The sequence below is a fragment of the Entelurus aequoreus genome, linkage group LG05 (genome assembly GCF_033978785.1).
Source record: "Entelurus aequoreus isolate RoL-2023_Sb linkage group LG05, RoL_Eaeq_v1.1, whole genome shotgun sequence".
Classification (NCBI taxonomy): Eukaryota; Metazoa; Chordata; class Actinopteri; order Syngnathiformes; family Syngnathidae; genus Entelurus; species Entelurus aequoreus.
Genome location: NC_084735.1, coordinates 50,806,609 through 50,817,060, shown reverse-complemented (window position 1 = coordinate 50,817,060; position 10,452 = coordinate 50,806,609).

Below are 10,452 nucleotides of genomic sequence, written 5' to 3'. Positions count from 1 at the left end.
CATTTTGTTTACAGCATCAACAAGAAACAATTACTTGCATGATCCTTCAAGATACACTGAATCACAATGAAAGTCATGGCATTAGCCTCTATGTTATTAATTCACAACATAGAAGCTAATGCCACGACTTTCGCTCACAATACAATAATTGTTTGTTCCCAAATATTTTGAAGTTGCACAGATTACATTTTGGGCACATATGTGACTAAAATGGTTGTAAATTCAAGCCCTGGAAATATTACTTAATTACTTGAATTAAAGTAATATCTGAATCGGGATAATTTGGCTTATATATAATATATTTATATATATATTATGGCAAGCCGTTAAGGAAATTAAATATATATGGAAGTCTGAATAGAAATGAGAAACGTTTATATATACTGTAAATAAGAAAGACTTAGAGTCCGTCTGCTGATCTGAAAAAGAGCCAACGCTGTCAAAGAGCTGAGGGACCATCTTCAAAGTGCAATGCTGAAACAAATAATGCAAACAATAAAATGTAACTTCCAGGGCTTGAGATTAACGTAGTCCCGTCGTCCCCGGGACGATGGCTTTTAACCATTTTTTTCTTTTTCTTTTTATGTATTTATTCATTTTACATTTTATATTAAATGTCTTGGTTTTTCCTCCCTCTGAAAATCCTATGGCATGTTTAACAAGCCATCCTATAATAATACAACAGCTTAATGTAACAATACAATAAAACAAATATATTTAATTATGTTTTTTTCATTATTTTAACAATAGGCTAATGCATATTACTTTATATAGATTCTACAAGAAACACAAAACTTAAAAACTAAATTATTTACAATTGCAGACACAAGGTTTTGTGCAACTTCACTCATTGTAAAGGAAGACGGAAGTCCACGTAGGAGAAAAATGACTACAAAGATGGTGTCTGGGTTTTTCTTATATATATATATATATATATATATATATATATATATATATATATATATATATATATATATATATATATATATATATATATATATATAAGTCTTTCATACATATATATATATATTACAAACCCCGTTTCCATATGAGTTGGGAAATTGTGTTAGATGTAAATATAAACGGAATACAATGATTTGCAAATCCTTTTCAACCCATATTCAATTGAATGCACTACAAAGACAAGATATTTGATGTTCAAACTCATAAACTTTTTTTTTTTTTTGCAAATAATAATTAACTTAGAATTTCATGGCTGCAACATGTGCCAAAGTAGTTGGGAAAGGGCATGTTCACCACTGTGTTACATGGCCTTTCCTTTTAACAACACTCAGTAAACGTTTGGGAACTGATGAGACACATTTTTTAAGCTTCTCAGGTGGAATTCTTTCCCATTCTTGCTTGATGTACAGCTTAAGTTGTTCAACAGTCCGGGGGTCTCCGTTGTGGTATTTTAGGTTTCATAATGCGCCACACATTTTCAATGGGAGACAGGTCTGGACTACAGGCAGGCCAGTCTAGTACCCGCACTCTTTTACTATGAAGCCACATTGATGTAACACGTGGCTTGGCATTGTCTTGCTGAAATAAGCAGGGGCGTCCACGGTAACGTTGCATGGATGGCAACATATGTTGCTCCAAAACCTGTATGTACCTTTCAGCATTAATGGCGCCTTCACAGATGTGTAAGTTACCCATGTCTTGGGCACTAATACACCCCCATACCATCACAGATGCTGGCTTTTCAACTTTGCGCCGAGAAAAAACAATCCGGATGGTTCTTTTTTTCTTTGGTCCGGAGGACACGACGTCCACAGTTTCCAAAAACAATTTGAAATGTGGACTCGTCAGACCAAAGAACACTTTTCCACTTTGAATCAGTCCATCTTAGATGAGCTCAGGCCCAGCGAAGCCGACAGCGTTTCTGGGTGTTGTTGATAAACGGTTTTCGCCTTGCATAGGAGAGTTTTAACTTGCACTTACAGATGTAGCGACCAACTGTAGTTACTGACAGTGGGTTTCTGAAGTGTTCCTGAGCCCATGTGGTGATATCCTTTACACACTGATGTCGCTTGTTGATGCAGTACAGCCTGAGGGATCGAAGGTCACAGGTTTAGCTGATTACGTGCAGTGATTTCTCCAGATTCTCTGAACTCTTTGATGATATTACGGACCGTAGATGGTGAAATCCCTAAATTCCTTGCAATAGCTGGTTGAGAGGTTTTTCTTAAACTGTTCAACAATTTTCTCACGCATTTGTTGACAAAGTGGTGACCCTCGCCCCATCCTTGTTTGTGAATGACTGAGCATTTCATGGAATCTACTTTTATACCCAATCATGGCACCCACCTGTTCCCAATTTGCCTGTTCACCTGTGGGATGTTCCAAATAAGTGTTTGATGAGCTTTATCAGTATTTATTGCCACCTTTCCCAACTTCTTTGTCACGTGTTGCTGGCATCAAATTCTAAAGTTAATGATTATTTGCACAAAAAAAAAAGTTTATCAGTTTGAACATCAAATATGTTGTCTTTGTAGCATATTCAACTGAATATGGCTTGAAAATGATTTGCAAATCATTGTATTCCGTTTATATTTACATCTAACACAATTTCCCAACTCATATGGAAACGGGGTTTGTAAAACAGATACAGAAACAGATGGGCAGAGCATTTCAGTGAGGTTGTGAAAAGACAAACACCACTAACAGAGGCAGTAACACATAAAGCAGAAGAGGATTTCGACATAAACATTGACTCTCCATCCAAAGATGAAATAATTTCTGTAATTATGTCCTTAGGAAACTGCAAATCTCCTGGACAGGAATCGCTCCCCTGTCAATTCCAAGTAAGATTTATTCGAAGATCATTGTTCAGCATATGACAGACGCTGTAGACCAACAGCTCAGAGGTGAACGAGCAGGGTTTCAACCAAATATTTAAACTGCGCAATATCACGGAGCATTGCACAGAATGGCAGAGACAGATTTGTATCAATTTTGTCGATTTTGAGACGGCGTACGACAGCATCCATAGAGAGAGCTTGTGGCGAATACTTCGATCGTATGGGATACCACAGGATATTGTGTTATCTATAAAGAGCTTTTACTCCCAACTTTTAATGCAGTGTGAGAAATAGTAGTATAAAGTTTGAAGTTAAGTCAGGAGTTAGACACGGATGTGTCATGTCTGCGCTTCTCTTCATAATCACCATTGACTGGGTCATGAGGCGAACGTCTGAAGATCACCCGAGAGGTATCAGATGGTCAATTTTCTCCACGTTGGAAGACTTCGGTTTTGCGGATGATCTTGCATTACTCTCACATAAACACCAGCACATGCGAGCAAAGACGACACACTTGTGTGAGTTTGCACAATAAGTTGGCCTCAAGATCAATGAAGGCAAAACAGAAGTAATGACTTTAAATAACCCGAATCCTTTAGCAGTACAAGTACATGGAAAATATGTCTACAGAGGAATTCAAGTACCTTGGCAGCATTATCAGATGTGATGGGGGAACAGAAAATGACATTAGAAACCGCCAAAACATAGCCAACATGTCCTTCAGAATGTTGAACAATGTATGGAGATCACAACTGTATAGTACAAAAACAAAATTGAGACTATACCAGAGCTGTGTCCTCTCCACCTTGCTATATGGCTCGGTGTGCTGGAGAATGACGGAGAAAGACCTCAATAAACTTTGTCTTTCATACAAACACCTGAAGAAAGGAGAAAGCGGGGATGACCCACGAACACCTGGCGCAGAACAGCAGAGAGAAAATTGAAAGACCTGAATCATACACAGGATACTATTCAGAAACTGTCCCAGGAACGACAGACGTGAAGGGCATTCGCTGCTGCCCTACATGCCAATGGAGGCATAAAGGGCAATAAGTAAGTAAGTTGAAACTCATTTATACACCCTAGCCTTTAAATAGGCCCCTTTTTAGACCAGTTGATAGACCGGGATGGTCCACTGCTCTATGCATCAGTTGGTGACATCTCTGTGCTGCTGACTTGACTACATACAAGAGGATCCACTGCTGGCCTCATTATGAACTGAACTTTCACGTTATTACCTGTATCAACTCGGCATCCATTGCACCGGTCACCCAAGGGGGGGTCCCCACATCTGTGGTCCCTTCCAAGGTTTCTCGTTGTTCCCATTGGATTGAGTTTTTTCTTGCCCTCATGTGGCATCTGAGCCGAGGATGTCGTTGTGGCTTGTGCAGCCCTTTGAGACATTTGTGATTAAGGGCTAAATAAGTAAACTTTGATTGATTAATTGAAAAAGCAACCAGTTGCGTAATTCGATTGAGGGGTTTATCGAATTACTCAGCCACTTAAAAAAAGAGTGCAACTTTAAATTTTGGAACGCCGATTTAGATATCAAATAACCCTCCCACTGTGGATTTGCATTTATTACTTTCTTCAATGAGGTTATGTTTTCGCCAGCTTGGTGTGTTGTGGTCTCACCGATGCGCTCTAAAAAACCCAAACAAAATCTGCAGAGGATAAAGCAAAAAAAGCAATGATGTATTATGTGTGGGGGGATTTTAGGACTCAGCAGTGGGTTCAGGGACTATATATTACATATTGGCCTTTAGGAGGGAACTTGCTACTTCCAACTTAGCCTCCAAAACAGCTGCTGCATCAGTTTTGGTGCTTAAGATACTGTGGTGGTGCAGAAACTCTTCAGCAAACTGCAAAATAAAAAGTTATGCATTTAGTTACATATGATTGGCTGACAAGGGGAGATGAAACAGTTTTCTACAAACTTCCCTAATTAAAATCTTTACCTTTAACACCAACATCTCACAGCTACTCAGTCTTGCTGATTCTGGTGAGAAACAGTTATTGCAGTCCACTTGTCTCCTTGGCCTTTCATCTTCAAGAAATTCCTAATTATTGACGCATGGGCAAGATATCAAATATTTTCCTCACACAAACTAAACAAAGCTTTAAAATCTGTAAAGGCCATTTTAACATTTGACCTTAGTTTCGACAGTTTAACTTTCACAAGCCGTTACCTCCAATTACGTAGAATCTTCCGCTTGTGATCCTCGTTTTTCCCAGTGGATCAATTATGGTCAGAGTCCTCTCTGACATGTTGACAACCTGTACATTTATTTACTCAATACATGTTATTTTTTTTATCACAGCCTGACATATTTACTTTATGAAGATTAATTGGTTGCATCAGATCAACAGAAATGCCCAATTAATGCATGCCACAAATTGATTTAAAGAAAATATAACAGGAATTGACCACTAAGATACAGTGAGCACCTACCTTTTTTTTTTTTTTTTTTTTTTATGTCCTGCCCAGCTTCTCGGGCAAATCATATAGCAGATGTAGATGCCCATATCGGCTGTTCAGATTTACTTTACAAAAGAGAAGTGTAGGATACTTCTCTTGTTGCCTTACTTGTATTTTGACTTTATTAAATGTATTTATATTATCATTTGGTGCAGCCGGGCCGGAGCAGGAGGGGATAGAAAGAGAGAAAAAGGAAGACAGAGGGGGGAATTGTGGGGACAAGAGGGGGATTAGACAGAGAGACAAAAACAACAACAGCAAACACAACAACAACAACAACAACAACAGAGCAACATCAGCAAATACGACATGTACAAATATGATGGTAAAAGTAATAGCAAATAAGCAGTTAGCGAAAAATTTTAAAAAAATACAGAACTGAGCATTATTACACTAAAAATGGAGCAATATGAATACCAATAGAAATAGTGCTATTGATAAGAAATAGTGCTATTGATTAGCACCTACCTTTACCGGACAAACCCATCGCTCTTCCACAGGAAATGTCCACTGAAAAACAAAATTGATTGATTGATTGAGACTTTTATTAGTAGGTTGCACAGTGAAGTACATATTCCATACAATTGACCACTAAATGGTAACACCCGAATAAGTTTTTCAACCTGTTTAAGTCGGGGTCCACTTACTTTGATTCATGATACAGATATATACTATCATATATGCTATCATCATAATACAGTCATCACATAAGATAATCACATTGAATTATTGACATTATTTACAATCAGGGGTGTGGAGTGGGGGGGGGGGGGAGGATATGGACATCAAGTAGTGGACATAGAGAGAGAGAAAGAGAGAGAGACAGAGAGAGATCAGAAGGCATAAGAAAAAGAAAAAGTATCTGCATTTGATTGTTTACATTTGATTATTAGCAATCCGGGGAGGGTGTTAGTTTAGGGTTGTAGCTGCCTGGAGGTGAACTTTTATTGCGGTTTTGAAGGAGGATAGAGATGCCCTTTCTTTTATACCTGATGGGAGCGCATTCCACATTGATGTGGCATAGAAAGAGAATGAGTTAAGACCTTTGTTAGTTCGGAATCTGGGTTTGACGTGGTTAGTGGAGCACCCCCTGGTGTTGTGGTTATGGCGGTCATTTACGTTAAGGAAGTAGTTTGACATGTACTTCGGTATCAGGGAGGTGTAGCAGATTTTATAGACTAGGCTCAGTGCAAGTTGTTTAAAGGCCTACTGAAACCCACTACTACCGACCACGCAGTCTGATAGTTTATATATCAATGATGAAATCTTAACATTATAACACATGCCAATACGGCCGGGTTAACTTATAAAGTGACATTTTAAATTTGCCGCTAAACTTCCGGTTCGAAACGCCTCTGAGGATGACGTATGCGCGTGACGTAGCCCGACGAACACGGGTATGCCTTCCACATTGAAGCCGATACGAAAACGCTCTGTTTTCATTTCATAATTCCACAGTATTCTGGACATCTGTGTTCGTGAATCTGTTTCAATCATGTTCATTGCATTATGGAGAAGGAAGCCAAGCAAGCAAAGAAGAAAGTTGTCGGTGCGAAATGGACGTATTTTTCGAACGTAGTCAGCCACAACAGTACACAGCCGGCGCTTCTTTGTTTACATTCCCGAAAGATGCAGTCAAGATGGAAGAACTCGGATAACAGAGACTCTAACCAGGAGGACTTTTGATTTGGATACACAGACGCCTGTAGAGAACTGGGACAACACAGACTCTTACCAGGATTACTTTGATTTGGATGACAAAGACGCAGACGTGCTACTGTGAGTATGCAGCTTTGGCTTTTTTTTGCGTATGTACGTAACTTTTTTAAAATATATAAGCTTTATGAACCTTGGGTTAGGTGAACGGTCTTTTGGGCTGAGTGATTGTGTGTGTTGATCATGTGTTTGAATTGTATTGGCGTGTTCTATGGAGCTAGGAGCTAGCAGAGGAGCTAGGAGCTAGCATAACACGTACCGTACCGTAAGTGCGCGTCACGTACGTAACTTTTTAAAAATATATAAGCTTTATGAACCTTGGGTTAGGTGAACGGTCTTTTGGGCTGAGTGATTGTGTGTGTTGATCGGGTGTTTGAATTGTATTGGCGTGTTCTATGGAGCTAGGAGCTAGCAGAGGAGCTAGGAGCTAGCATAACAAACACGCAGGTGTTATTATGCAGGATTAATTTGTGGCATATTAAATATAAGCCTGGTTGTGTTGTGGCTAATAGAGTATATATATGTCTTGTGTTTATTTACTGTTGTAGTCATTCCCAGCTGAATATCAGGTACCGTGAGTATGCAGCCTTGGCTGCTAAACATTCGATAACTTGACCGTATGTGCGCGTCACGTACGTAACTTTTTAAAAATATATAAGCTTTATGAACCTTGGGTTAGGTAAACGGTCTTTTGGGCTGAGTGATTGTGTGTGTTGATCAGGTGTTTGAATTGTATTGGCGTGTTCTATGGAGCTAGGAGCTAGCAGAGGAGCTAGGAGCTAGCATAACAAACACGCAGGTGTTTTTATGCAGGATTAATTTGTGGCATATTAAATATAAGCCTGGTTGTGTTGTGGCTAATAGAGTATATATATGTCTTGTGTTTATTTACTGTTGTAGTCATTCCCAGCTGAATATCAGGTCACCCCCGGCTCTCACAGCATCTTCCCTATCTGAATAGCTTCAACTCCCCACTAGTCCTTCACTTGCACTTTACTCATCCACAAATCTTTCATCCTCGCTCAAATTAATGGGGAAATTGTCGCTTTCTCGGTCCGAATCTCTCTCACTTCATGCGGCCATCATTGTAAACAATAGGGAACTTTGCGTATATGTTCAACTGACTACGTCACGCTACTTCCGGTAGGTGCAAGCCTTTTTTTTATCAGATACCAAAAGTTGCAATCTTTATCGTCGTTGTTCTATACTAAATCCTTTCAGCAAAAATATGGCAATATCGCGAAATGATCAAGTATGACACATAGAATAGATCTGCTATCCCCGTTTAAATAAAAAAAATTCATTTCAGTAGGCCTTTAACTCTGTCCTCCACCTTGAGCCAGCCCACTTTAGAGAAGTGGGTAGGAGTGAGGTGGGATCTGGGGTGGAGGTCTAGAAGTAACCTGACTAGCTTGTTCTGAGATGTTTGGAGTTTAGATTTGAGGGTTTTGGAGGTGCTAGGGTACCAGGAGGTGCATGCGTAATCGAAAAAGGGTTGAACGAGAGTTCCCGCCAGAATCTTCAAGGTGCTTTTGTTGACCAGAGAGGAAATTCTGTAGAGAAATCTCGTTCGTTGATTAACCTTTTTGATTACCTTGGTTGCCATTTTATCACAGGAAAGTTTAGCCTCTAGAATGGAACCTAGGTAGGTGACCTCATCTTTCCTGGTGATAACAATGTCACCTACTTTTATGGTGAAGTCATTGACTTTCTTAAGTTTGATGTGGGACCCAAACAGGATGGATTATGTTTTACCCAAGTGTATGGATAGCTTGTTGTCAGCGAGCCAGGTGCAAGTTCTACAGAGCTCAGCACTGAGGATTTTCTCCACCTGTGACTTGTCCTTGCCGGATACCAGCAAGGCAGAGTCATCCGCAAACAAAAACAATTCACAGTCGCATGCCGATGACATGTCCTTTAGGTATATTAGGAACAGTAAAGGTCCCAATATACTGCCTTGGGGGACTCCACAGCTCACCGAAAGGGGGGGCGGGGGGGGACACGGTGCCGTTCACCTCTACCACCTGCTCCCTCTCCTCCAAGTAAGATTGCATCCAGCTCCATGAGGTTTTGTTAAATCCGATTGCTCTGAGCTTATCCAACAGTATAGCGTGGTTAACGGTGTTATATTTTATTCAGGCTACTGATGGCAATATTGCTAGTTAATAAACATTACTTTTTTAAGAGATTAATATCGTCCAGGAAACAGACTTGCAGCGACCACAGGACTCACTTGATGATGGGGCTTCTCTTTGAAAAAAGAACACATGGGTAATACGTAACTGTAATCTAGGGATGATTAAAGATATTCATTCAACATATAATTTTACATCCAGCACTTGCCTAATGTTGTTTCAAGAGAATGAAAATGTATGCATCAATTACCTTTATTGCAAAAACAAACAAAACAAAAAAACAATCATTAACAGGGAAAAATCTATTATTCTTTGACAATAGATTTAATTGTAACCGCCTACATCATCAGCCAGCTACTTTGTCCCTTCCAGTGTACGGAAATATGTTTTGTACAGTTTATAAGGCACGGCAACAGCCATCACCTTTCCTCGATCCCCTGCACCCCATAACATTTTAATTGAAAATTCAACATTGATGTTAATCAGTTGTGTTAATGTTAATCAGTTATTTGTGTTTTAAGCAACGTAAGCCCATTGACGACAGGTCAGAACTTTGTAACAGAACAAGACCAATCTCCCATCATGCACACACTGGTGGAGGCAAACCAAACGACCAACAGGTCATAACTCTGTTTTGAATGTCCAACCTTTGTTTTTAAGCAAATAATTAGCTGTAGAACCACATGGCATAAATGCTTAGCACAATACAGTGATTCTACAACAAAAAATATTTAGAAAATAAAAATGGCAACGACAAAAATGTGGTAACAGGACTGAGATTTTTTTTTTTTTAGAAAACACCCTTACTGTTACAGCTGAAATATTGAATATCCCCCCAAAATTATGAATGAACTTACTTTTGTTCTTCTAAAGGCCTGCAGAAGATCTGAACGATGCATCTTCCTTTGTGCCATGTGCCATTTTTCATATGCTGTAATTATGTGTTAGGATTACAGAACTGAGTGAAAACTCACGGCCTCGCCACATCGTGCTTGGATTTTTGCAGCTTCACTCAGTCGTATTTTAAAGCATATTCTATGTATTTTTGGCCTAAATAAAGCAAAAAATGGCTAGATTAACTAAAAATACCAAAACTACAGTACTACAAATTAGACCAAACCAACCAGAGCGTGCTTTTTTAGTATTGTGGCCACTGATTGGCTCAGCCTCATGCAGCATTACTATATTGGAATAAACGAGTGAAAGGTGACTATGTGGGTGTTATTTCATGTTTAAGGTTCTAATAAAGTTGAAAATCATGTTTAGCAGGTCATTAACATTTTTTATGTTCTATCTATGAAAATATTTGATTTATAAT